We start from the raw sequence: 27,318 nt of genomic DNA, 5'->3' as shown, positions 1-27,318 counted from the left end.
CACACACCAACAAGTCCATACTGCAGGCTGCAGCCAGAACAATTTTCTACATTCAAACATCGACGGCCTCTTCTCTCTAAAAATTCACCAGACCGCTTCTACCACCAGCAAAGAAGTTTCCATCCCTAATTCCTCTGTGATTCCCACTAACCTAAACATTAAGCTGGCATTGAAGGGTGTGAATTACCCCGGCCAATCAGTTCTTTTAAATACAGCTTTTAGCAAGTTTTGAAAGGAGAAGAGCAGAACTTGCTATGCCAATAATATCGGTACTTTGTTTAAAACTGTGTGTAAAAAGCTGTCTCTTTATCATTAACAATAAGTTGTAAAACGTGAATGGGGAGTGACAGTCTTCAAGTTTGTGAGAAGATCGCGCCCTGGTGGAATAAAGGCACGAACAGCTTACAGCACCTAGAATTACCAGGAAGTATTTAGAGTAAAACGGTTTCTTAAAGCTGCCTTTAGGAATGAGAAAAAAATATATATATATATAAAATAGTAAAATGGAAGGGGAGTGATAGATTTAAATTAATCGTGAAGTGGAGCGCCCCCTGTATAAAGTAAAAGTGAGAAAGGCTTACAGCACCTGGTATTCCCAGGAGGTCTCCTATCCAAGTACTAACCAGACCCTACGCTGCTTGGCTTCCGAGATCAGACGAGATCGGGCGTGTTCAGGGTGGTATGGCCGTAAGCGAGAGATGCTACCAAAAACAGCCCTTTTGCATTACACGCGTCTATACATGTCAGTTAGTCCCATTGGATCCTACTCCTGGTTTTTTTTTTTTTTTTATCTGACTCACACTGCAGCCCCACCATCCAATCGGCAGCGCCGGACCCACACCAAACATTCACCAAACTACTCAGCCGGCAGCCTACCACAATTATTCCATTCTTTCCGCATCCGCACACTTCCTTCTTTTTAACTCCTTTTCACTACCGCACAGGTTAATCGCCGCACGTCCCCCGCCGGCAAACATTACTCCTTTGCCTACTGCATGCAGGCTTCTCTTAACGACCCTCTGTTATCAACTCCGCTAACAGCCACAAAATCTCCGCCGCACGAAGCCCACTGGTAGCTGCTGAATCACATGCTTCCCCAAAACGTCGCGCTGTCAGAACACTGGGAGCTACACACACCAACAAGTCCATACTGCAGGCTGCAGCCAGAACAATTTTCTACATTCAAACATCGACGGCCTCTTCTCTCTAAAAATTCACCAGACCGCTTCTACCACCAGCAAAGAAGTTTCCATCCCTAATTCCTCTGTGATTCCCACTAACCTAAACATTAAGCTGGCATTGAAGGGTGTGAATTACCCCGGCCAATCTGTTCTTTTAAATACAGCTTTTAGCAAGTTTTGAAAGGAGAAGAGCAGAACTTGCTATGCCAATAATATCGAGTCTTCTGTGGCGAAGTGGTTTTTGCATAGAAAACAAAGCGGTCAGTTGAAGAGGAATAATATCAGTACTTTGTTTAAAACTGTGTGTAAAAAGCTGTCTCTTTATCATTAACAATAAGTTGTAAAACGTGAATGGGGAGTGACAGTCTTCAAGTTTGTGAGAAGATCGCGCCCTGGTGGAATAAAGGCACGAACAGCTTACAGCACCTAGAATTACCAGGAAGTATTTAGAGTAAAACGGTTTCTAAAAGCTGCCTTTATGAATGAGAGAAAAAAAAAAAATATATATATAAATTAGTAAAATGGAAGGGGAGTGATAGATTTAAATTAATCGTGAAGTGGAGCGACCCCTGTATAAAGTAAAAGTGAGAAAAGCTTACAGCACCTGGTATTCCCAGGTGGTCTCCCATCCAAGTACTAACCAGACCCTACCCTGCTTGGCTTCCGAGATCAGATGAGATCGGGCGTGTTCAGGGTGGTATGGCCGTAAGCGAGAGATGCTACCAAAAACAGCCCTTTTGCATTACACGCGTCTATACATGCCAGTTAGTCTCATTGGATCCTACTCCTAGTTTTTTTTTTTTTTTTATCTGACTCACACTGCAGCCCCACCAACCAATCGGCAGCGCCGGACCCACACCAAACATTCAGCAAACTACTCAGCCGGCAGCCTACCACAATTATTCCATTCTTTCCGCATCCGCACACTTCCTTCTTTTTAACTCCTTTTCACTACCGCACAGGTTAATCGCCGCACGTCCCCCGCCAGCAAACATTACTCCTTTGCCTACCGCATGCAGGCTTCTCTTAACGACCCTCTGTTATCAACTCCGCTAACAGCCACAAAATGTCCGCCGCACGAAGCCCACTGGTAGCTGCTGAATCACATTCTTCCCCAAAACGTCGCGCTGTCAGAACACTGGGAGCTACACACACCAACAAGTCCATACTGCAGGCTGCAGCCAGAACAATTTTCTACATTCAAACATCGACGGCCTCTTCTCTCTAAAAATTCACCAGACCGCTTCTACCACCAGCAAAGAAGTTTCCATCCCTAATTCCTCTGTGATTCCCACTAACCTAAACATTAAGCTGGCATTGAAGGGTGTGAATTACCCCGGCCAATCTGTTCTTTTAAATACAGCTTTTAGCAAGTTTTGAAAGGAGAAGAGCAGAACTTGCTATGCCAATAATATCGAGTCTTCTGTGGCGAAGTGGTTTTTGCATAGAAAACAAAGCGGTCAGTTGAAGAGGAATAATATCAGTACTTTGTTTAAAACTGTGTGTAAAAAGCTATCTCTTTATCATTAACAATAAGTTGTAAAACGTGAATGGGGAGTGACAGTCTTCAAGTTTGTGAGAAGATCGCGCCCTGGTGGAATAAAGGCACGAACAGCTTACAGCACCTAGAATTACCAGGAAGTATTTAGAGTAAAACGGTTTCTAAAAGCTGCCTTTAGGAATGAGAGAAAAAAAAAAAATATATATATATAAAATAGTAAAATGGATGGGGAGTGATAGATTTAAATTAATCGTGAAGTGGAGCGCCCCCTGTATAAAGTAAAAGTGAGAAAGGCTTACAGCACCTAGTATTCCCAGGAGGTCTCCCATCCAAGTACTAACCAGACCTTACCCTGCTTGGCTTCCGAGATCAGATGAGATCAGGCGTGTTCAGGGTGGTATGGCCGTAAGCGAGGGATGCTACCAAAAACAGCCCTTTTGCATTACACGCGTCTATACATGCCAGTTAGTCCCATTGGATCCTACTCCTGGTTTTTTTTTTTTTTTTATCTGACTCACACTGCAGCCCCACCATCCAATCGGCAGCGCCGGACCCACACCAAACATTCACCAAACTACTCAGCCGGCAGCCTACCACAATTATTCCATTCTTTCCGCATCCGCACACTTCCTTCTCTTTAACTCCTTTTCACTACCGCACAGGTTAATCGCCGCACGTCCCCCGCCGGCAAACATTACTACTTTGCCTACTGCATGCAGGCTTCTCTTAACGACCCTCTGTTATCAACTCCGCTAACAGCCACAAAATCTCCGCCGCACGAAGCCCACTGGTAGCTGCTGAATCACATGCTTCCCCAAAACGTCGCACTGTCAGAACACTGGGAGCTACACACACCAACAAGTCCATACTGCAAGCTGCAGCCAGAACAATTTTCTACATTCAAACATCGACGGCCTCTTCTCTCTAAAAATTCAGCAGACCGCTTCTACCACCAGCAAAGAAGTTTCCATCCCTAATTCCTCTGTGATTCCCACTAACCTAAACATTAAGCTGGCATTGAAGGGTGTGAATTACCCTGGCCAATCTGTTCTTTTAAATACAGCTTTTAGCAAGTTTTGAAAGGAGAAGAGCAGAACTTGCTATGCCAATAATATCGAGTCTTCTGTGGCGAAGTGGTTTTTGCATAGAAAACAAAGCGGTCAGTTGAAGAGGAATAATATCAGTACTTTGTTTAAAACTGTGTGTAAAAAGCTGTCTCTTTATCATCAACAATAAGTTGTAAAACTTGAATGGGGAGTGACAGTCTTCAAGTTTGTGAGAAGATCGCGCCCTGGTGGAATAAAGGCACGAACAGCTTACAGCACCTAGAATTACCAGGAAGTATTTAGAGTAAAACGGTTTCTAAAAGCTGCCTTTAGGAATGAGAGAAAAAAAAAATATATATATATATAAAATAGTAAAATGGATGGGGAGTGATAGATTTAAATTAATCGTGAAGTGGAGCGCCCCCTGTATAAAGTAAAAGTGAGAAAGGCTTACAGCACCTGGTATTCCCAGGAGGTCTCCCATCCAAGTACTAACCAGACCTTACCCTGCTTGGCTTCCGAGATCAGATGAGATCAGGCGTGTTCAGGGTGGTATGGCCGTAAGCGAGGGATGCTACCAAAAACAGCCCTTTTGCATTACACGCGTCTATACATGCCAGTTAGTCCCATTGGATCCTACTCCTGGTTTTTTTTTTTTTTTTTATCTGACTCACACTGCAGCCCCACCATCCAATCGGCAGCGCCGGACCCACACCAAACATTCACCAAACTACTCAGCCGGCAGCCTACCACAATTATTCCATTCTTTCCGCATCCGCACACTTCCTTCTCTTTAACTCCTTTTCACTACCGCACAGGTTAATCGCCGCACGTCCCCCGCCGGCAAACATTACTACTTTGCCTACTGCATGCAGGCTTCTCTTAACGACCCTCTGTTATCAACTCCGCTAACAGCCACAAAATCTCCGCCGCACGAAGCCCACTGGTAGCTGCTGAATCACATGCTTCCCCAAAACGTCGCACTGTCAGAACACTGGGAGCTACACACACCAACAAGTCCATACTGCAAGCTGCAGCCAGAACAATTTTCTACATTCAAACATCGACGGCCTCTTCTCTCTAAAAATTCAGCAGACCGCTTCTACCACCAGCAAAGAAGTTTCCATCCCTAATTCCTCTGTGATTCCCACTAACCTAAACATTAAGCTGGCATTGAAGGGTGTGAATTACCCTGGCCAATCTGTTCTTTTAAATACAGCTTTTAGCAAGTTTTGAAAGGAGAAGAGCAGAACTTGCTATGCCAATAATATCGAGTCTTCTGAGGCGAAGTGGTTTTTGCATAGAAAACAAAGCGGTCAGTTGAAGAGGAATAATATCAGTACTTTGTTTAAAACTGTGTGTAAAAAGCTGTCTCTTTATCATCAACAATAAGTTGTAAAACGTGAATGGGGAGTGACAGTCTTCAAGTTTGTGAGAAGATCGCGCCCTGGTGGAATAAAGGCACGAACAGCTTACAGCACCTAGAATTACCAGGAAGTATTTAGAGTAAAACGGTTTCTAAAAGCTGCCTTTATGAATGAGAGAAAAAAAATATATATATATAAAATAGTAAAATGGAAGGGGATTGATAGATTTAAATTAATCGTGAAGTGGAGCGCCCCCTGTATAAAGTAAAAGTGAGAAAAGCTTACAGCACCTGGTATTCCCAGGTGGTCTCCCATCCAAGTACTAACCAGACCCTAACCTGCTTAGCTTCCGAGATCAGACTAGATCAGGCGTGTTCAGGGTGGTATGGCCGTAAGCGAGAGATGCTACCAAAAACAGCCCTTTTGCATTACACGCATCTATACATGCCAGTTAGTCCCATTGGATCCTACTCCTGTTTTTTTTTTTTTTATCTGACTCACACTGCAGCCCCACCATCCAATCGGCAGCGCCGGTCCCACACCAAACATTCACCAAACTACTCAGCCGGCAGCCTACCACAATTATTCCATTCTTTCCGCATCCGCACACTTCCTTCTTTTTAACTCCTTTTCACTACCGCACAGGTTAATCGCCGCACGTCCCCCGCCGGCAAACATTACTCCTTTGCCTACTGCATGTAGGCTTCTCTTAACAACCCTCTGTTATCAACTCCGCTAACAGCCACAAAATCTCCACCGCACGAAGCCCACTGATAGCTGCTGAATCACATGCTTCCCCAAAACGTCGCGCTGTCAGAACACTGGGAGCTACACACACCAACAAGTCCATACTGCAGGCTGCAGCCAGAACAATTTTCTACATTCAAACATCGACGGCCTCTTCTCTATAAAAATTCACCAGACCGCTTCTACCACCAGCAAAGAAGTTTCCATCCCTAATTCCTCTGTGATTCCCACTAACCTAAACATTAATCTGGCATTGAAGGGTGTGAATTACCCCGGCCAACCTGCTCTTTTAAATACAGCTTTTAGCAAGTTTTGAAAGGAGAAGAGCAGAACTTGCTATGCCAATAATATCGAGTCTTCTGTGGCGAAGTGGTTTTTGCATAGAAAACAAAGCGGTCAGTTGAAGAGGAATAATATCAGTACTTTGTTTAAAACTGTGTGTAAAAAGCTGTCTCTTTATCATTAACAATAAGTTGTAAAACGTGAATGGGGAGTGACAGTCTTCAAGTTTGTGAGAAGATCGCGCCCTGGTGGAATAAAGGCACGAACAGCTTACAGCACCTAGAATTACCAGGAAGTATTTAGAGTAAAACGGTTTCTAAAAGCTGCCTTTATGAATGAGAGAAAAAAATATATATATATATAAAATAGTAAAAGGGAAGGGGAGTGATAGATTTAAATTAATCGTGAAGTGGAGCGCCCCCTGTATAAAGTAAAAGTGAGAAAAGCTTACAGCACCTGGTATTCCCAGGTGGTCTCCCATCCAAGTACTAACCAGACCCTACCCTGCTTAGCTTCCGAGATCAGACGAGATCGGGCGTGTTCAGGGTGGCATGGCCGTAAGCTAGAGATGCTACCAAAAACAGCCCTTTTGCATTACACGCGTCTATACATGCCAGTTAGTCCCATTGGATCCTACTCCTGGTTTTTTTTTTTTTTATCTGACTCACACTACAGCCCCACCAACCAATCGGCAGCGCCGGACCCACACCAAACATTCAGCAAACTACTCAGCCGGCAGCCTACCACAATTATTCCATTCTTTCCGCATCCGCACACTTCCTTCTTTTTAACTCCTTTTCACTACCGCACAGGTTAATCGCCGCACGTCCCCCGCCAGCAAACATTACTCCTTTGCCTACCGCATGCAGGCTTCTCTTAACGACCCTCTGTTATCAACTCCGCTAACAGCCACAAAATGTCCGCCGCACGAAGCCCACTGGTAGCTGCTGAATCACATTCTTCCCCAAAACGTCGCGCTGTCAGAACACTGGGAGCTACACACACCAACAAGTCCATACTGCAGGCTGCAGCCAGAACAATTTTCTACATTCAAACATCGACGGCCTCTTCTCTCTAAAAATTCACCAGACCGCTTCTACCACCAGCAAAGAAGTTTCCATCCCTAATTCCTCTGTGATTCCCACTAACCTAAACATTAAGCTGGCATTGAAGGGTGTGAATTACCCCGGCCAATCTGTTCTTTTAAATACAGCTTTTAGCAAGTTTTGAAAGGAGAAGAGCAGAACTTGCTATGCCAATAATATCGAGTCTTCTGTGGCGAAGTGGTTTTTGCATAGAAAACAAAGCGGTCAGTTGAAGAGGAATAATATCAGTACTTTGTTTAAAACTGTGTGTAAAAAGCTATCTCTTTATCATTAACAATAAGTTGTAAAACGTGAATGGGGAGTGACAGTCTTCAAGTTTGTGAGAAGATCGCGCCCTGGTGGAATAAAGGCACGAACAGCTTACAGCACCTAGAATTACCAGGAAGTATTTAGAGTAAAACGGTTTCTAAAAGCTGCCTTTAGGAATGAGAGAAAAAAAAAATATATATATATTGTAGCGTTTTCTGGGTTTTCGCCACCAGGGAGTAATGGAGACAGTCGAGGAACTTTGCTCAACAGGAGAGAAGTCTCCGAGCTTTATTCCATCAGAAAAGAACAGAATAAAAGCACAGCAAAGGCAAGCAAAGGGCTAACTCTACCATAAGCTTACTTGCTCGCTCTCCTTTTACACACAAAAACCCTGCCCAGATACACAGTACTACCGAGGATCCCGTCCACGGTAGCCTGTGTGCGTTTACACAAAAACCACCCAAACACATTTCCAAACATGCCAGAACCCAATTACATTAACAAATACTAACAACTTCCCCCCCCAAACAACACAAACAACAACAACAGGAATCACAGGTAAACAGATTCTCCCCCTCGGTGGGAGCAATGCATTATGGGTGCCGCCGCCCCCTACAGTCCAACTCCGTTACACTGCCCCCACCTCAGCTGCGGATGTCCCCATACGCAAAGTCCGTAACAAAGTCTGCAAGGCGCCGGGGCCGGCGGCGACGCCTCCGCGGCCGGTCCCCAGCACCACGCTCAAAAGGAGATGGAGAGACAGGGGACGGGGGCTCGTCCTCAACCTGCCCCTCCCCTTGAGTCTCTACCGGCGGAACCGATGGTTGGTAGGGAGCGAGACGGTCCCGGTGGAGGACAACCACCCGCGGCCTTCTCTTCAAACGGACCCGATAGGTTACGTCAGACAGCCTCTCCAACACAACGCACGGGCCCTCCCAATGGGACATGAGCTTGGGTGACAGCCCCCTCTTCCTCATCGGGCTATATACCCAAACTCTTTCCCCGGCCACGAAGTCACGGCCGCGGGAGCGCACATCGTACGCCCGCCGTTGCTTGGAGCCAGCGTCTGCCAAGGCCCGTCGGGTCAACCCATGGACCACCCTCAATCGCTCCCTTAACTCATAAAAATAGTCCAGCCCTGGCCTACCTGGAAGTTCCGGTTCGGGCGGAGGGCCGAACACCAAATCCACCGGCGTCCTCAGCTCCCTACCAAACAGGAGCGCCGCGGGGGTAGACTGCGTAGACTCCTGCACCGCGGTGCGGTACGACCACAGGACCAGCGGCAGGTGCACGTCCCAGTCTCTCTGGTGCTCGCTCGTGAGGATGGCGAGCTGTGTGGCCAGGGTCCGGTTGAACCGCTCAACCAGACCATCGCTCTGTGGGTGGAGGGGAGTGGTGCGGGTTTTCCTCACCCCCAACCGAGAACAAACCTCGCTGAAAACCTCAGCCTCAAAGTTGCGGCCCTGGTCGCTGTGGAGCTCCTCCGGCACCCCGAAACGGGAGAACATCTCGTCCACAAGGACGGCCGCTGTAGTCGCCGCGCTCTGGTCGGGGACCGAGTAGGCCTCCGGCCACTTTGTGAAATAGTCCATGGCCACGAGCACGTAGCGGTTCCCCCGGTCTGTCACAGGGAACGGGCCCAGCACGTCCACGGCGACCCGTTCCATAGGAGCCCCCACCCGATAATCCTGCAAGGGGGCCCGGGAGCGCTGTGACGGCCCCTTCTGGGCGGTACAAGTGTCACACTTGTGGACATACAGGGCCACGTCCACGTGACAGCCCGGCCAGTAAAACCGCGCGCGCAGACGGTTTAAAGTTTTGGCCGTCCCGTAATGGCCCGCTCCCACCGCTCCATGGACTAGGGGAAGGACCACAGACCGCAGGGACCTGGGGACGATGAGCTGGAGCACTGCCCTCGCGCCATCTGCCTGTGTCCAGCGGCGGTAGATCAAGCCGTCCCTCTCAACCAAGCTGCCCCACTGCGACACGAACGCCTTAAGTTCCAGGTCCCCGTCCGAGACCTCAGCCCACTGCGGATGATGACCAGTCCGTAGCCACTCTGCGACCCGGCCCAAGGTGCTGTCACGGCTCTGCTCCACCCGCAACCGCTGCTCGTCCACCTCCTCGAGGACCTGAGGGCGCGCCGTGCACACCGCGGCCAGCTGCTCCCCCGCGCTGTCCTTCACCTCCGTCCGCTCGCAGAAACGGCACTCCCCCTCTGAGCACGGCCGCCGGGACAGGGCATCAGCGTTGCCGTGCAGGCGGCCCGCTCGGTGCTGAATCTCGAAATCGAAGGTCTGTAAGACCTCCAACCAACGCGCCAGCTGACCCTCCGGTTCCTTGAAACTCAGCAGCCAGGTGAGTGACGCATGATCCGTCCGGAGCTGGAACCTCTGCCCATACAGGTACGGGCGGAAGTGCTTGAGGGCCGCCACCACAGCCAACAGCTCCCGTCGCGTGACACAATAATTCCGCTCTGCCCGAGAAAGCGCACGGCTAAAGTATCCAACAACGTGCCCCCCCTCCTGAGACAACACGGCCCCCAGCCCCACATCGCTGGCATCGGTGTCCAGCACAAATGTCCCTTTGGGATCCGGGTAATCCAGCACAGGGGCGGAAATCAGTGCTGCTCTCAAAGTCAAGAAAGCACGCTCACAATCACTGTCCCACACGAAAGCTTGCCCCTTTTGTGTGAGACGATGTAAGGGGCTTGCAATCGTGGCAAAGTCCCGCACGAACCGCCTGTAGTAGGAGGCCAACCCCAGGAAGCTCCGGAGCTGGCGAATGTTAGCCGGCACAGGCCAGTCCTTGACAGCGGTAATTTTGGCCGGGTCTGTAGCCACCCCCTTTTCGCTGATCACATGCCCCAAGAACGCAGTTTCCCGGCGGAACAAATGACACTTGCGCGGGTGCAGGCGCAGGTTGGCGTGCCGTATGGCGGTGAACACCCCCCGTAGGTTCCCCAGTGCCGTTTCGAAGTCCTTAGCGTGCACTAAAAGATCGTCCAGATAAACCACACAGCACGAACGTGGAATGCCCCTTAAAACCCTGTCCATGAGTCGCTCGAATGTGGCCGGAGCGTTGCATAAACCGAACGGCATCACTCTAAACTGCATTAGTCCGTGCCCAGTGGTGAACGCCGTCTTTGCCCGCGCCTCCGGAGCTAGTTCCACCTGCCAGTAACCGTTCCGCAGATCCAGTGAACTGAACCAGGTAGAGCCGGCAATCCAGTCTAGGGCCTCGTCAATGCGGGGGAGTGGATATGAGTCTTTGTGTGTCACCGCGTTTAGTCTCCGGTAATCCACACAAAATCGCCACGAACCGTCCTTTTTCCTCACCATCACCACCGGTGCTGACCAGGGACTGGAAGACGGCTCGATCACCCCCGCCTCCAACATCTCCTGCACCTTTTGCTCGGCAGGGCCACGCTTGGCCAGCGGTAGTCGGCGCGGCCGAAGGCGGATTGGCTGCGCGTCACCAGTGTCGATGTGGTGCTGGACTAGATTGGTGTGGGTGCAGTCCTTCTCGTCAACTGCGAAAATGTCCATGAAACTGTCCAACAGCTGGCGCAGCTCGAGCTTCTGGGCTGGATTCAGTCCCTCGCAACTGCGTTTAAACAGCTGATCCACTGCTTGCCGATCTGGCGACAGTCCCGTACGCGTGGCACCCTCGGCCGACTCCGAGGGCCGTTCGCAAGTCCGCACCGGCAGAGGAGCCCCGGAAGTATTCCACCCTGGCTTGCGTAAGGGTATTCCCCCAGTCCGTTTCCCGAGCCGTACAACCCCCCGAGCAGTGTCCACCACCGCGCCCATCCGTCGCAACAAGTCCAACCCCAAAATGCACTGGTCCTGAATTCCCCCGATAAGGAATGAGTGTCCAAGAGTGAGTGGGCCCACCATGACCTGCACTGTCCTCCTGACTGGCATAGTCACTCTCTGTCCCGTAACCGTAGTGATTCCCCACCCATCTGTCCCCTCGTCCGCAACAGAGTCAGTATCCACTAAAAGTCCGGTACGGATCAGCGACACGGTGGAACCGGTGTCCACCAAGGCACGACATGGCACGCCGTTCAGTTTACAGTCCACATAGAATCCGTCCTGACCAGTACGCGCACTAAATCCACAGAGCGGGGAAAAGGGAGCTGAGGCGGGTGGCGGCTCCCCCTCGACGCCACCCCGTCTTAGTTTAACTGCTGCTGGGGCACGTGGTCCAAAGGCGTAGGAGCAGGGCAATAGCGAGCGATGTGCCCCAGCTCTCCGCAGCGGAAACACCGACGTCCTGACCCCGGCGTGACGTTCGGAACTCCAGTCCGCTTGGGCGGCTCCGTCGCTCTGCAGACCCTTGCATTGTCGCCGCTCGCCTCGTAGGACACCTGCCGGACCCGTTCCGCCGTGGTGGATGCTGTGCGCTTGTCCGCCAGGATGTGCTCGGCCCGCTCAGCCACGTCCACGGCCTGCTCTAGGGTGCAGGGTGCGGAGAGCCGCACATGTTCCCGCAGCCGCTCCGGCCGAAGACCGCGTAGGAAGGCCTGTAACGCTAGGTCTTCCTGGATGGCCACCGGGAAGTCTGGATGGCCCCGCTGTGCCAGCTGCCGAAGGTCAGAGGAGAAGGCGCCTAGTGTCTCACCGTCGCGGCGTTGCTTGGCAACTAGCTGGGCACGGGCGTCCTCCAGGCAAACCCGCTGGCCAAACCGGCGCTGTAGGGCACTCTTGATGGCGGGCCACGAGCTCTGTTCGTGCGGCAGGAGATCGTCCAGGACCCGCAGCGCCTTCCCCTCCAGGGTTAACGCGACCCGGACCGCCGTCTCTGCTGAAGTCCAGCCGTTGAACTCCGACGCCAGCCGCACTTGGGTCAGGAAGGAGTCCGGTGGCTCGTCACCCTTGTACGGCGGAAGTTTCACTGTCGAGCCGCCGGGCTGTCGGGGCCGCTCAGTGGCGTCATCTTCTGCCGGCCCTCGGAGCGCGCTCAGCTGCCGGAAGGCTGGGCCAGCCGCGCTAGACCCCACCGGAGGACCCTCAGCTGTCCTTTGATGCTCTGTGCCCCTTGGAGTCTTCTTCTTTGGTCTGGCTCCTTCTAGCCGCCGGATGAGCTCTTCGATTTCCTCGAGCGTCGAAATCTCCATGATCCCACTTCTGACACCAATGTAGCGTTTTCTGGGTTTTCGCCACCAGGGAGTAATGGAGACAGTCGAGGAACTTTGCTCAACAGGAGAGAAGTCTCCGAGCTTTATTCCATCAGAAAAGAACAGAATAAAAGCACAGCAAAGGCAAGCAAAGGGCTAACTCTACCATAAGCTTACTTGCTCGCTCTCCTTTTACACACAAAAACCCTGCCCAGATACACAGTACTACCGAGGATCCCGTCCACGGTAGCCTGTGTGCGTTTACACAAAAACCACCCAAACACATTTCCAAACATGCCAGAACCCAATTACATTAACAAATACTAACAACTTCCCCCCCCAAACAACACAAACAACAACAACAGGAATCACAGGTAAACAGATTCTCCCCCTCGGTGGGAGCAATGCATTATGGGTGCCGCCGCCCCCTACAGTCCAACTCCGTTACAATATATATAAAATAGTAAAATGGATGGGGAGTGATAGATTTAAATTAATCGTGAAGTGGAGCGCCCCCTGTATAAAGTAAAAGTGAGAAAGGCTTACAGCACCTGGTATTCCCAGGAGGTCTCCCATCCAAGTACTAACCAGACCTTACCCTGCTTGGCTTCCGAGATCAGATGAGATCAGGCGTGTTCAGGGTGGTATGGCCGTAAGCGAGAGATGCTACCGAAAACAGCCCTTTTGCATTACACGCCTCTATACATGCCAGTTGGTCCCATTGGATACTACTAATGTTCTTTTTTTTTTTTTTATCTGACTCACACTGCAGCCCCACCATCCAATCGGCAGCGCCGGACCCACACCAAACATTCACCAAACTACTCAGCCGGCAGCCTACCACAATTATTCCATTCTTTCCGCATCCGCACACTTCCTTCTTTTTAACTCCTTTTCACTACCGCACAGGTTAATCGCCGCACGTCCCCCGCCGGCAAACATTACTCCTTTGCCTACTGCATGCAGGCTTCTCTTAACGACCCTCTGTTATCAACTCCGCTAACAGCCACAAAATCTCCGCCGCACGAAGCCCACTGGTAGCTGCTGAATCACATGCTTCCCCAAAACGTCGCGCTGTCAGAACACTGGGAGCTACACACACCAACAAGTCCATACTGCAGGCTGCAGCCAGAACAATTTTCTACATTCAAACATCGACGGCCTCTTCTCTCTAAAAATTCACCAGACCGCTTCTACCACCAGCAAAGAAGTTTCCATCCCTAATTCCTCTGTGATTCCCACTAACCTAAACATTAAGCTGGCATTGAAGGGTGTGAATTACCCCGGCCAATCTGTTCTTTTAAATACAGCTTTTAGCAAGTTTTGAAAGGAGAAGAGCAGAACTTGCTATGCCAATAATATCGAGTCTTCTGTGGCGAAGTGCTTTTTGCATAGAAAACAAAGCGGTCAGTTGAAGAGGAATAATATCAGTGCTTTGTTTAAAACTGTGTGTAAAAAGCTGTCTCTTTATCATTAACAATAAGTTGTAAAACGTGAATGGGGAGTGACAGTCTTCAAGTTTGTGAGAAGATCGCGCCCTGGTGGAATAAAGGCACGAACAGCTTACAGCACCTAGAATTACCAGGAAGTATTTAGAGTAAAACGGTTTCTAAAAGCTGCCTTTAGGAATGAGAGAAAAAAAAATATATATATATATAAAATAGTAAAATGGAAGGGGAGTGATAGATTTAAATTAATCGTGAAGTGGAGCGCCCCCTGTATAAAGTAAAAGTGAGAAAGGCTTACAGCACCTGGTATTCCCAGGAGGTCTCCCATCCAAGTACTAACCAGACCCTACCCTGCTTGGCTTCCGAGATCAGACGAGATCGGGCGTGTTCAGGGTGGTATGGCCGTAAGCGAGGGATGCTACCAAAAACAGCCCTTTTGCATTACACGCGTCTATACATGCCAGTTAGTCCCATTGGATCCTACTCCTGGTTTTTTTTTTTTTTTTTATCTGACTCACACTGCAGCCCCACCATCCAATCGGCAGCGCCGGACCCACACCAAACATTCACCAAACTACTCAGCCGGCAGCCTACCACAATTATTCCATTCTTTCCGCATCCGCACACTTCCTTCTTTTTAACTCCTTTTCACTACCGCACAGGTTAATCGCCGCACGTCCCCCGCCGGCAAACATTACTCCTTTGCCTACTGCATGCAGGCTTCTCTTAACGACCCTCTGTTATCAACTCCCCTAACAGCCACAAAATCTCCGCCGCACGAAGCCCACTGGTAGCTGCTGAATCACATGCTTCCCCAAAACGTCGCGCTGTCAGAACACTGGGAGCTACACACACCAACAAGTCCATACTGCAGGCTGCAGCCAGAACAATTTTCTACATTCAAACATCGACGGCCTCTTCTCTCTAAAAATTCACCAGACCGCTTCTACCACCAGCAAAGAAGTTTCCATCCCTAATTCCTCTGTGATTCCCACTAACCTAAACATTAAGCTGGCATTGAAGGGTGTGAATTACCCCGGCCAACCTGCTCTTTTAAATACAGCTTTTAGCAAGTTTTGAAAGGAGAAGAGCAGAACTTGCTATGCCAATAATATCGAGTCTTCTGTGGCGAAGTGATTTTTGCATAGAAAACAAAGCGGTCAGTTGAAGAAGAATAATATCAGTACTTTGTTTAAAACTGTGTGTAAAAAGCTGTCTCTTTATCATTAACAATAAGTTGTAAAACGTGAATGGGGAGTGACAGTCTTCAAGTTTGTGAGAAGATCGCGCCCTGGTGGAATAAAGGCACGAACAGCTTACAGCACCTAGAATTACCAGGAAGTATTTAGAGTAAAACGGTTTCTAAAAGCTGCCTTTATGAATGAGAGAAAAAAAAAATATATATATATAAATTAGTAAAATGGAAGGGGAGTGATAGATTTAAATTAATCGTGAAGTGGAGCGCCCCCTGTATAAAGTAAAAGTGAGAAAAGCTTACAGCACCTGGTATTCCCAGGTGGTCTCCCATCCAAGTACTAACCAGACCCTACCCTGCTTGGCTTCCGAGATCAGATGAGATCGGGCGTGTTCAGGGTGGTATGGCCGCAAGCGAGAGATGCTACCAAAAACAGCCCTTTTGCATTACACGCGTCTATACATGCCAGTTAGTCCCATTGGATCCTACTCCTGGTTTTTTTTTTTTTTTTTTATCTGACTCACACTGCAGCCCCACCATCCAATCGGCAGCGCCGGACCCACACCAAACATTCACCAAACTACTCAGCCGGCAGCCTACCACAATTATTCCATTCTTTCCGCATCCGCACACTTCCTTCTTTTTAACTCCTTTTCACTACCGCACAGGTTAATCGCCGCACGTCCCCCGCCGGCAAACATTACTCCTTTGCCTACTGCATGCAGGCTTCTCTTAACGACCCTCTGTTATCAACTCCGCTAACAGCCACAAAATCTCCGCCGCACGAAGCCCACTGGTAGCTGCTGAATCACATGCTTCCCCAAAACGTCGCGCTGTCAGAACACTGGGAGCTACACACACCAACAAGTCCATACTGCAGGCTGCAGCCAGAACAATTTTCTACATTCAAACATCGACGGCCTCTTCTCTCTAAAAATTCACCAGACCGCTTCTACCACCAGCAAAGAAGTTTCCATCCCTAATTCCTCTGTGATTCCCACTAACCTAAACATTAAGCTGGCATTGAAGGGTGTGAATTACCCCGGCCAATCTGTTCTTTTAAATACAGCTTTTAGCAAGTTTTGAAAGGAGAAGATCAGAACTTGCTATGCCAATAATATCGAGTCTTCTGTGGCGAAGTGCTTTTTGCATAGAAAACAAAGCGGTCAGTTGAAGAGGAATAATATCAGTGCTTTGTTTAAAACTGTGTGTAAAAAGCTGTCTCTTTATCATTAACAATAAGTTGTAAAACGTGAATGGGGAGTGACAGTCTTCAAGTTTGTGAGAAGATCGCGCCCTGGTGGAATAAAGGCACGAACAGCTTACAGCACCTAGAATTACCAGGAAGTATTTAGAGTAAAACGGTTTCTAAAAGCTGCCTTAAGGAATGAGAGAAAAAAAAAAAAATATATATATAAAATAGTAAAATGGAAGGGGAGTGATAGATTTAAATTAATCGTGAAGTGGAGCGCCCCCTGTATAAAGTAAAAGTGAGAAAGGCTTACAGCACCTGGTATTCCCAGGAGGTCTCCCATCCAAGTACTAACCAGACCCTACCCTGCTTGGCTTCCGAGATCAGATGAGATCAGGCGTGTTCAGGGTGGTATGGCCGCAAGCGAGAGATGCTACCAAAAACAGCCCTTTTGCATTACACGCGTCTATACATGCCAGTTAGTCCCATTGGATCCTACTCCTGGTTTTTTTTTTTTTTTTTATCTGACTCACACTGCAGCCCCACCATCCAATCGGCAGCGCCGGACCCACACCAAACATTCACCAAACTACTCAGCCGGCAGCCTACCACAATTATTCCATTCTTTCCGCATCCGCACACTTCCTTCTTTTTAACTCCTTTTCACTACCGCACAGGTTAATCGCCGCACGTCCCCCGCCGGCAAACATTACTCCTTTGCCTACTGCATGCAGGCTTCTCTTAACGACCCTCTGTTATCAACTCCGCTAACAGCCACAAAATCTCCGCCGCACGAAGCCCACTGGTAGCTGCTGAATCACATGCTTCCCCAAAACGTCGCGCTGTCAGAACACTGGGAGCTACACACACCAACAAGTCCATACTGCAGGCTGCAGCCAGAACAATTTTCTACATTCAAACATCGACGGCCTCTTCTCTCTAAAAATTCACCAGACCGCTTCTACCACCAGCAAAGAAGTTTCCATCCCTAATTCCTCTGTGATTCCCACTAACCTAAACATTAAGCTGGCATTGAAGGGTGTGAATTACCCCGGCCAATCTGTTCTTTTAAATACAGCTTTTAGCAAGTTTTGAAAGGAGAAGATCAGAACTTGCTATGCCAATAATATCGAGTCTTCTGTGGCGAAGTGCTTTTTGCATAGAAAACAAAGCGGTCAGTTGAAGAGGAATAATATCAGTGCTTTGTTTAAAACTGTGTGTAAAAAGCTGTCTCTTTATCATTAACAATAAGTTGTAAAACGTGAATGGGGAGTGACAGTCTTCAAGTTTGTGAGAAGATCGCGCCCTGGTGGAATAAAGGCACGAACAGCTTACAGCACCTAGAATTACCAGGAAGTATTTAGAGTAAAACGGTTTCTAAAAGCTGCCTTAAGGAATGAGAGAAAAAAAAATATATATATATATAAAATAGTAAAATGGAAGGGGAGTGATAGATTTAAATTAATCGTGAAGTGGAGCGCCCCCTGTATAAAGTAAAAGTGAGAAAGGCTTACAGCACCTGGTATTCCCAGGAGGTCTCCCATCCAAGTACTAACCAGACCCTACCCTGCTTGGCTTCCGAGATCAGACGAGATCGGGCGTGTTCAGGGTGGTATGGCCGTAAGCGAGGGATGCTACCAAAAACAGCCCTTTTGCATTACACGCCTCTATACATGCCAGTTAGTCCCATTGGATCCTATTCCTGTTTTTTTTTTTTTTTTTATCTGACTCACACTGCAGCCCCACCATCCAATCGGCAGCGCCGGACCCACACCAAACATTCACCAAACTACTCAGCCGGCAGCCTACCACAATTATTCCATTCTTTCCGCATCCGCACACTTCCTTCTCTTTAACTCCTTTTCACTACCGCACAGGTTAATCGCCGCACGTCCCCCGCCGGCAAACATTACTCCTTTGCCTACTGCATGCAGGCTTCTCTTAACGACCCTCTGTTATCAACTCCGCTAACAGCCACAAAATCTCCGCCGCACGAAGCCCACTGGTAGCTGCTGAATCACATGCTTCCCCAAAACGTCGCGCTGTCAGAACACTGGGAGCTACACACACCAACAAGTCCATACTGCAAGCAGCAGCCAGAACAATTTTCTACATTCAAACATCGACGGCCTCTTCTCTCTAAAAATTCAGCAGACCGCTTCTACCACCAGCAAAGAAGTTTCCATCCCTAATTCCTCTGTGATTCCCACTAACCTAAACATTAAGCTGGCATTGAAGGGTGTGAATTACCCTGGCCAATCTGTTCTTTTAAATACAGCTTTTAGCAAGTTTTGAAAGGAGAAGAGCAGAACTTGCTATGCCAATAATATCGAGTCTTCTGTGGCGAAGTGGTTTTTGCATAGAAAACAAAGCGGTCAGTTGAAGAGGAATAATATCAGTACTTTGTTTAAAACTGTGTGTAAAAAGCTGTCTCTTTATCATCAACAATAAGTTGTAAAACGTGAATGGGGAGTGACAGTCTTCAAGTTTGTGAGAAGATCGCGCCCTGGTGGAATAAAGGCACGAACAGCTTACAGCACCTAGAATTACCAGGAAGTATTTGGAGTAAAACGGTTTCTAAAAGCTGCCTTTAGGAATGAGAGAAAAAAAAAATATATATTTATATAAAATAGTAAAATGGAAGGGGAGTGATAGATTTAAATTAATCGTGAAGTGGAGCGCCCCCTGTATAAAGTAAAAGTGAGAAAGGCTTACAGCACCTGGTATTCCCAGGAGGTCTCCCATCCAAGTACTAACCAGACCCTAACTTGCTTAGCTTCCGAGATCAGACGAGATCAGGCGTGTTCAGGGTGGTATGGCCGTAAGCGAGAGATGCTACCGAAAACAGCCCTTTTGCATTACACGCCTCTATACATGCCAGTTGGTCCCATTGGATACTACTAATGTTCTTTTTTTTTTTTTTTATCTGACTCACACTGCAGCCCCACCATCCAATCGGCAGCGCCGGACCCACACCAAACATTCACCAAACTACTCAGCCGGCAGCCTACCACAATTATTCCATTCTTTCCGCATCCGCACACTTCCTTCTTTTTAACTCCTTTTCACTACCGCACAGGTTAATCGCCGCACGTCCCCCGCCGGCAAACATTACTCCTTTGCCTACTACATGCAGGCTTCTCTTAACGACCCTCTGTTATCAAATCCGCTAACAGCCACAAAATCTCCGCCGCACGAAGCCCACTGGTAGCTGCTGAATCACATGCTTCCCCAAAACGTTGCGCTGTCAGAACACTGGGAGCTACACACACCAACAAGTCCATACTGCAGGCTGCAGCCAGAACAATTTTCTACATTCAAACATCGACGGCCTCTTCTCTCTAAAAATTCACCAGACCGCTTCTACCACCAGCAAAGAAGTTTCCATCCCTAATTCCTCTGTGATTCCCACTAACCTAAACATTAAGCTGGCATTGAAGGGTGTGAATTACCCCGGCCAATCTGTTCTTTTAAATACAGCTTTTAGCAAGTTTTGAAAGGAGAAGAGCAGAACTTGCTATGCCAATAATATCGAGTCTTCTGTGGCGAAGTGCTTTTTGCATAGAAAACAAAGCGGTCAGTTGAAGAGGAATAATATCAGTGCTTTGTTTAAAACTGTGTGTAAAAAGCTGTCTCTTTATCATTAACAATAAGTTGTAAAACGTGAATGGGGAGTGACAGTCTTCAAGTTTGTGAGAAGATCGCGCCCTGGTGGAATAAAGGCACGAACAGCTTACAGCACCTAGAATTACCAGGAAGTATTTAGAGTAAAACGGTTTCTAAAAGCTGCCTTTAGGAATGAGAGAAAAAAAAAAAAATATATATATATATAAAATAGTAAAATGGAAGGGGAGTGATAGATTTAAATTAATCGTGAAGTGGAGCGCCCCCTGTATAAAGTAAAAGTGAGAAAGGCTTACAGCACCTGGTATTCCCAGGAGGTCTCCCATCCAAGTACTAACCAGACCCTACCCTGCTTGGCTTCCGAGATCAGACGAGATCGGGCGTGTTCAGGGTGGTATGGCCGTTAGCGAGGGTTGCTACCAAAAACAGCCCTTTTGCATTACACGCGTCTATACATGCCAGTTAGTCCCATTGGATCCTACTCCTGGTTTTTTTTTTTTTTTTTAATCTGACTCACACTGCAGCCCCACCATCCAATCGGCAGCGCCGGACCCACACCAAACATTCACCAAACTACTCAGCCGGCAGCCTACCACAATTATTCCATTCTTTCCGCATCCGCACACTTCCTTCTCTTTAACTCCTTTTCACTACCGCACAGGTTAATCGCCGCACGTCCCCCGCCGGCAAACATTACTCCTTTGCCTACTGCATGCAGGCTTCTCTTAACGACCCTCTGTTATCAACTCCGCTAACAGCCACAAAATCTCCGCCGCACGAAGCCCACTGGTAGCTGCTGAATCACATGCTTCCCCAAAACGTCGCGCTGTCAGAACACTGGGAGCTACACACACCAACAAGTCCATACTGCAAGCAGCAGCCAGAACAATTTTCTACATTCAAACATCGACGGCCTCTTCTCTCTAAAAATTCAGCAGACCGCTTCTACCACCAGCAAAGAAGTTTCCATCCCTAATTCCTCTGTGATTCCCACTAACCTAAACATTAAGCTGGCATTGAAGGGTGTGAATTACCCTGGCCAATCTGTTCTTTTAAATACAGCTTTTAGCAAGTTTTGAAAGGAGAAGAGCAGAACTTGCTATGCCAATAATATCGAGTCTTCTGTGGCGAAGTGGTTTTTGCATAGAAAACAAAGCGGTCAGTTGAAGAGGAATAATATCAGTACTTTGTTTAAAACTGTGTGTAAAAAGCTGTCTCTTTATCATCAACAATAAGTTGTAAAACGTGAATGGGGAGTGACAGTCTTCAAGTTTGTGAGAAGATCGCGCCCTGGTGGAATAAAGGCACGAACAGCTTACAGCACCTAGAATTACCAGGAAGTATTTGGAGTAAAACGGTTTCTAAAAGCTGCCTTTAGGAATGAGAGAAAAAAAAAATATATATATATATAAAATAGTAAAATGGAAGGGGAGTGATAGATTTAAATTAATCGTGAAGTGGAGCGCCCCCTGTATAAAGTAAAAGTGAGAAAGGCTTACAGCACCTGGTATTCCCAGGAGGTCTCCCATCCAAGTACTAACCAGACCCTAACTTGCTTAGCTTCCGAGATCAGACGAGATCAGGCGTGTTCAGGGTGGTATGGCCGTAAGCGAGAGATGCTACCGAAAACAGCCCTTTTGCATTACACGCCTCTATACATGCCAGTTGGTCCCATTGGATACTACTAATGTTCTTTTTTTTTTTTTTTATCTGACTCACACTGCAGCCCCACCATCCAATCGGCAGCGCCGGACCCACACCAAACATTCACCAAACTACTCAGCCGGCAGCCTACCACAATTATTCCATTCTTTCCGCATCCGCACACTTCCTTCTTTTTAACTCCTTTTCACTACCGCACAGGTTAATCGCCGCACGTCCCCCGCCGGCAAACATTACTCCTTTGCCTACTGCATGCAGGCTTCTCTTAACGACCCTCTGTTATCAAATCCGCTAACAGCCACAAAATCTCCGCCGCACGAAGCCCACTGGTAGCTGCTGAATCACATGCTTCCCCAAAACGTCGCGCTGTCAGAACACTGGGAGCTACACACACCAACAAGTCCATACTGCAGGCTGCAGCCAGAACAATTTTCTACATTCAAACATCGACGGCCTCTTCTCTCTAAAAATTCACCAGACCGCTTCTACCACCAGCAAAGAAGTTTCCATCCCTAATTCCTCTGTGATTCCCACTAACCTAAACATTAAGCTGGCATTGAAGGGTGTGAATTACCCCGGCCAATCTGTTCTTTTAAATACAGCTTTTAGCAAGTTTTGAAAGGAGAAGAGCAGAACTTGCTATGCCAATAATATCGAGTCTTCTGTGGCGAAGTGGTTTTTGCATAGAAAACAAAGCGGTCAGTTGAAGAGGAATAATATCAGTGCTTTGTTTAAAACTGTGTGTAAAAAGCTGTCTCTTTATCATTAACAATAAGTTGTAAAACGTGAATGGGGAGTGACAGTCTTCAAGTTTGTGAGAAGATCGCGCCCTGGTGGAATAAAGGCACGAACAGCTTACAGCACCTAGAATTACCAGGAAGTATTTAGAGTAAAACGGTTTCTAAAAGCTGCCTTTAGGAATGAGAGAAAAAAAAATATATATATATATATATAAAATAGTAAAATGGAAGGGGAGTGATAGATTTAAATTAATCGTGAAGTGGAGCGCCCCCTGTATAAAGTAAAAGTGAGAAAGGCTTACATCACCTGGTATTCCCAGGAGGTCTCCCATCCAAGTACTAACCAGACCCTACCCTGCTTGGCTTCCGAGATCAGACGAGATCGGGCGTGTTCAGGGTGGTATGGCCGTAAGCGAGGGATGCTACCAAAAACAGCCCTTTTGCATTACACGCGTCTATACATGCCAGTTAGTCCCATTGGATCCTACTCCTGGTTTTTTTTTTTTTTTTTTATCTGACTCACACTGCAGCCCCACCATCCAATCGGCAGCGCCGGACCCACACCAAACATTCACCAAACTACTCAGCCGGCAGCCTACCACAATTATTCCATTCTTTCCGCATCCGCACACTTCCTTCTCTTTAACTCCTTTTCACTACCGCACAGGTTAATCGCCGCACGTCCCCCGCCGGCAAACATTACTCCTTTGCCTACTGCATGCAGGCTTCTCTTAACGACCCTCTGTTATCAACTCCGCTAACAGCCACAAAATCTCCGCCGCACGAAGCCCACTGGTAGCTGCTGAATCACATGCTTCCCCAAAACGTCGCGCTGTCAGAACACTGGGAGCTACACACACCAACAAGTCCATACTGGTAGCAGCAGCCAGAACAATTTTCTACATTCAAACATCGACGGCCTCTTCTCTCTAAAAATTCAGCAGACCGCTTCTACCACCAGCAAAGAAGTTTCCATCCCTAATTCCTCTGTGATTCCCACTAACCTAAACATTAAGCTGGCATTGAAGGGTGTGAATTACCCTGGCCAATCTGTTCTTTTAAATACAGCTTTTAGCAAGTTTTGAAAGGAGAAGAGCAGAACTTGCTATGCCAATAATATCGAGTCTTCTGTGGCGAAGTGGTTTTTGCATAGAAAACAAAGCGGTCAGTTGAAGAGGAATAATATCAGTACTTTGTTTAAAACTGTGTGTAAAAAGCTGTCTCTTTATCATCAACAATAAGTTGTAAAACGTGAATGGGGAGTGACAGTCTTCAAGTTTGTGAGAAGATCGCACCCTGGTGGAACAAAGGCACGAACAGCTTACAGCACCTAGAATTACCAGGAAGTATTTGGAGTAAAACGGTTTCTAAAAGCTGCCTTTAGGAATGAGAGAAAAAAAAAATATATATATATATAAAATAGTAAAATGGAAGGGGAGTGATAGATTTAAATTAATCGTGAAGTGGAGCGCCCCCTGTATAAAGTAAAAGTGAGAAAGGCTTACAGCACCTGGTATTCCCAGTAGGTCTCCCATCCAAGTACTAACCAGACCCTACCCTGCTTGGCTTCCGAGATCAGACGAGATCGGGCGTGTTCAGGGTGGTATGGCCGTAAGCGAGGGATGCTACCAAAAACAGCCCTTTTGCATTACACGCGTCTATACATGCCAGTTAGTCCCATTGGATCCTACTCCTGGTTTTTTTTTTTTTTTTTTATCTGACTCACACTGCAGCCCCACCATCCAATCGGCAGCGCCGGACCCACACCAAACATTCACCAAACTACTCAGCCGGCAGCCTACCACAATTATTCCATTCTTTCCGCATCCGCACACTTCCTTCTCTTTAACTCCTTTTCACTACCGCACAGGTTAATCGCCGCACGTCCCCCGCCGGCAAACATTACTCCTTTGCCTACTGCATGCAGGCTTCTCTTAACGACCCTCTGTTATCAACTCCGCTAACAGCCACAAAATCTCCGCCGCACGAAGCCCACTGGTAGCTGCTGAATCACATGCTTCCCCAAAACGTCGCGCTGTCAGAACACTGGGAGCTACACACACCAACAAGTCCATACTGCAAGCAGCAGCCAGAACAATTTTCTACATTCAAACATCGACGGCCTCTTCTCTCTAAAAATTCAGCAGACCGCTTCTACCACCAGCAAAGAAGTTTCCATCCCTAATTCCTCTGTGATTCCCACTAACCTAAACATTAAGCTGGCATTGAAGGGTGTGAATTACCCTGGCCAATCTGTTCTTTTAAATACAGCTTTTAGCAAGTTTTGAAAGGAGAAGAGCAGAACTTGCTATGCCAATAATATCGAGTCTTCTGTGGCGAAGTGGTTTTTGCATAGAAAACAAAGCGGTCAGTTGAAGAGGAATAATATCAGTACTTTGTTTAAAACTGTGTGTAAAAAGCTGTCTCTTTATCATCAACAATAAGTTGTAAAACGTGAATGGGGAGTGACAGTCTTCAAGTTTGTGAGAAGATCGCGCCCTGGTGGAATAAAGGCACGAACAGCTTACAGCACCTAGAATTACCAGGAAGTATTTAGAGTAAAACGGTTTCTAAAAGCTGCCTTTATGAATGAGAGAAAAAAAATATATATATATAAAATAGTAAAATGGAAGGGGAGTGATAGATTTAAATTAATCGTGAAGTGGAGCGCCCCCTGTATAAAGTAAAAGTGAGAAAAGCTTACAGCACCTGGTATTCCCAGGTGGTCTCCCATCCAAGTACTAACCAGACCCTACCCTGCTTAGCTTCCGAGATCAGACGAGATCAGGCGTGTTCAGGGTGGTATGGCCGTAAGCGAGAGATGCTACCGAAAACAGCCCTTTTGCATTACACGCCTCTATACATGCCAGTTGGTCCCATTGGATACTACTAATGTTCTTTTTTTTTTTTTTTATCTGACTCACACTGCAGCCCCACCATCCAATCGGCAGCGCCGGACCCACACCAAACATTCACCAAACTACTCAGCCGGCAGCCTACCACAATTATTCCATTCTTTCCGCATCCGCACACTTCCTTCTTTTTAACTCCTTTTCACTACCGCACAGGTTAATCGCCGCACGTCCCCCGCCGGCAAACATTACTCCTTTGCCTACTGCATGCAGGCTTCTCTTAACGACCCTCTGTTATCAACTCCGCTAACAGCCACAAAATCTCCGCCGCACGAAGCCCACTGGTAGCTGCTGAATCACATGCTTCCCCAAAACGTCGCGCTGTCAGAACACTGGGAGCTACACACACCAACAAGTCCATACTGCAGGCTGCAGCCAGAACAATTTTCTACATTCAAACATCGACGGCCTCTTCTCTCTAAAAATTCACCAGACCGCTTCTACCACCAGCAAAGAAGTTTCCATCCCTAATTCCTCTGTGATTCCCACTAACCTAAACATTAAGCTGGCATTGAAGGGTGTGAATTACCCCGGCCAATCTGTTCTTTTAAATACAGCTTTTAGCAAGTTTTGAAAGGAGAAGAGCAGAACTTGCTATGCCAATAATATCGAGTCTTCTGTGGCGAAGTGGTTTTTGCATAGAAAACAAAGCGGTCAGTTGAAGAGGAATAATATCAGTACTTTGTTTAAAACTGTGTGTAAAAAGCTGTCTCTTTATCATTAACAATAAGTTGTAAAACGTGAATGGGGAGTGACAGTCTTCAAGTTTGTGAGAAGATCGCGCCCTGGTGGAATAAAGGCACGAACAGCTTACAGCACCTAGAATTACCAGGAAGTATTTAGAGTAAAACGGTGTGTAAAAGCTGCCTTTATGAATGAGAGAAAAAAATATATATATATAAAATAGTAAAATGGAAGGGGAGTGATAGATTTAAATTAATCGTGAAGTGGAGCGCCCCCTGTATAAAGTAAAAGTGAGAAAAGCTTACAGCACCTGGTATTCCCAGGTGGTCTCCCATCCAAGTACTAACCAGAACCTACCCTGCTTAGCTTCCGAGACCAGACGATATCGGGCGTGTTCAGGGTGGTATGGCCATAAGCGAGAGACGTGACCAAAAACAGCCCTTTTGCATTACACGCGTCTATACATGCCAGTTAGTCCCATTGGATCCTACTCCTGGTTTTTTTTTTTTTTTATCTGACTCACACTGCAGCACCACCATCCAATCGGCAGCGCCGGACCCACACCAAACATTCACCAAACTACTCAGCCGGCAGCCTACCACAATTATTCCATTCTTTCCGCATCCGCACACTTCCTTCTTTTTAACTCCTTTTCACAACCGCACAGGTTAATCGCCGCACGTCCCCCGCCGGCAAACATTACTCCTTTGCCTACTGCATGCAGGCTTCTCTTAATGACCCTCTGTTATCAACTCCGCTAACAGCCACAAAATCTCCGCCGCACGAAGCCCACTGGTAGCTGCTGAATCACATGCTTCCCCAAAACGTCGCGCTGTCAGAACACTGGGAGCTACACACACCAACAAGTCCATACTGCAGGCTGCAGCCAGAACAATTTTCTACATTCAAACATCGACGGCCTCTTCTCTCTAAAAATTCACCAGACCGCTTCTACCACCAGCAAAGAAGTTTCCATCCCTAATTCCTCTGTGATTCCCACTAACCTAAACATTAAGCTGGCATTGAAGGGTGTGAATTACCCCGGCCAATCTGTTCTTTTAAATACAGCTTTTAGCAAGTTTTGAAAGGAGAAGAGCAGAACTTGCTATGCCAATAATATCGAGTCTTCTGTGGCGAAGTGGTTTTTGCATAGAAAACAAAGCGGTCAGTTGAAGAGGAATAATATCAGTACTTTGTTTAAAACTGTGTGTAAAAAGCTGTCTCTTTATCATTAACAATAAGTTGTAAAACGTGAATGGG

General features: G+C 47.5%; 18 non-coding genes across 18 annotated transcripts; all 18 read right to left on the bottom strand.

Annotated features, from left to right (window-relative positions):
- Positions 1–574: 574 nt before the first annotated feature.
- LOC125736350 (5S ribosomal RNA) lies at positions 575–693 on the bottom strand. Its single transcript, XR_007395630.1, has one exon. It is a non-coding gene; the product is annotated as a 5S ribosomal RNA (ribosomal RNA).
- Positions 694–1,773: 1,080 nt separating this feature from the next.
- Positions 1,774–1,892, bottom strand: LOC125732134 (5S ribosomal RNA). Its single transcript, XR_007391694.1, has one exon. It is a non-coding gene; the product is annotated as a 5S ribosomal RNA (ribosomal RNA).
- A 1,082-nt stretch (positions 1,893–2,974) lies between these two features.
- LOC125736334 (5S ribosomal RNA) lies at positions 2,975–3,093 on the bottom strand. Its single transcript, XR_007395615.1, has one exon. It is a non-coding gene; the product is annotated as a 5S ribosomal RNA (ribosomal RNA).
- A 1,082-nt stretch (positions 3,094–4,175) lies between these two features.
- On the bottom strand, positions 4,176–4,294 carry LOC125735162 (5S ribosomal RNA). Its single transcript, XR_007394461.1, has one exon. It is a non-coding gene; the product is annotated as a 5S ribosomal RNA (ribosomal RNA).
- A 1,079-nt stretch (positions 4,295–5,373) lies between these two features.
- On the bottom strand, positions 5,374–5,492 carry LOC125736995 (5S ribosomal RNA). The gene has a single exon (XR_007396262.1). It is a non-coding gene; the product is annotated as a 5S ribosomal RNA (ribosomal RNA).
- Positions 5,493–6,568: 1,076 nt separating this feature from the next.
- On the bottom strand, positions 6,569–6,687 carry LOC125733096 (5S ribosomal RNA). The gene has a single exon (XR_007392454.1). It is a non-coding gene; the product is annotated as a 5S ribosomal RNA (ribosomal RNA).
- Positions 6,688–13,140: 6,453 nt separating this feature from the next.
- On the bottom strand, positions 13,141–13,259 carry LOC125735161 (5S ribosomal RNA). Its single transcript, XR_007394460.1, has one exon. It is a non-coding gene; the product is annotated as a 5S ribosomal RNA (ribosomal RNA).
- A 1,081-nt stretch (positions 13,260–14,340) lies between these two features.
- On the bottom strand, positions 14,341–14,459 carry LOC125732428 (5S ribosomal RNA). Its single transcript, XR_007391808.1, has one exon. It is a non-coding gene; the product is annotated as a 5S ribosomal RNA (ribosomal RNA).
- A 1,081-nt stretch (positions 14,460–15,540) lies between these two features.
- LOC125733383 (5S ribosomal RNA) lies at positions 15,541–15,659 on the bottom strand. Its single transcript, XR_007392728.1, has one exon. It is a non-coding gene; the product is annotated as a 5S ribosomal RNA (ribosomal RNA).
- A 1,083-nt stretch (positions 15,660–16,742) lies between these two features.
- Positions 16,743–16,861, bottom strand: LOC125733987 (5S ribosomal RNA). The gene has a single exon (XR_007393316.1). It is a non-coding gene; the product is annotated as a 5S ribosomal RNA (ribosomal RNA).
- Positions 16,862–17,943: 1,082 nt separating this feature from the next.
- Positions 17,944–18,062, bottom strand: LOC125732427 (5S ribosomal RNA). The gene has a single exon (XR_007391807.1). It is a non-coding gene; the product is annotated as a 5S ribosomal RNA (ribosomal RNA).
- Positions 18,063–19,144: 1,082 nt separating this feature from the next.
- On the bottom strand, positions 19,145–19,263 carry LOC125736275 (5S ribosomal RNA). The gene has a single exon (XR_007395558.1). It is a non-coding gene; the product is annotated as a 5S ribosomal RNA (ribosomal RNA).
- Positions 19,264–20,349: 1,086 nt separating this feature from the next.
- On the bottom strand, positions 20,350–20,468 carry LOC125733735 (5S ribosomal RNA). Its single transcript, XR_007393072.1, has one exon. It is a non-coding gene; the product is annotated as a 5S ribosomal RNA (ribosomal RNA).
- Positions 20,469–21,552: 1,084 nt separating this feature from the next.
- Positions 21,553–21,671, bottom strand: LOC125736274 (5S ribosomal RNA). Its single transcript, XR_007395557.1, has one exon. It is a non-coding gene; the product is annotated as a 5S ribosomal RNA (ribosomal RNA).
- A 1,086-nt stretch (positions 21,672–22,757) lies between these two features.
- Positions 22,758–22,876, bottom strand: LOC125734581 (5S ribosomal RNA). Its single transcript, XR_007393888.1, has one exon. It is a non-coding gene; the product is annotated as a 5S ribosomal RNA (ribosomal RNA).
- A 1,084-nt stretch (positions 22,877–23,960) lies between these two features.
- Positions 23,961–24,079, bottom strand: LOC125733710 (5S ribosomal RNA). The gene has a single exon (XR_007393048.1). It is a non-coding gene; the product is annotated as a 5S ribosomal RNA (ribosomal RNA).
- A 1,080-nt stretch (positions 24,080–25,159) lies between these two features.
- LOC125733244 (5S ribosomal RNA) lies at positions 25,160–25,278 on the bottom strand. The gene has a single exon (XR_007392595.1). It is a non-coding gene; the product is annotated as a 5S ribosomal RNA (ribosomal RNA).
- A 1,078-nt stretch (positions 25,279–26,356) lies between these two features.
- On the bottom strand, positions 26,357–26,475 carry LOC125730863 (5S ribosomal RNA). The gene has a single exon (XR_007391152.1). It is a non-coding gene; the product is annotated as a 5S ribosomal RNA (ribosomal RNA).
- Positions 26,476–27,318: the final 843 nt, after the last annotated feature.

This window comes from Brienomyrus brachyistius, chromosome 2 (genome assembly GCF_023856365.1).
Source record: "Brienomyrus brachyistius isolate T26 chromosome 2, BBRACH_0.4, whole genome shotgun sequence".
Taxonomy (NCBI): Eukaryota; Metazoa; Chordata; class Actinopteri; order Osteoglossiformes; family Mormyridae; genus Brienomyrus; species Brienomyrus brachyistius.
This window is presented reverse-complemented; position numbering and strand designations above follow the sequence as displayed.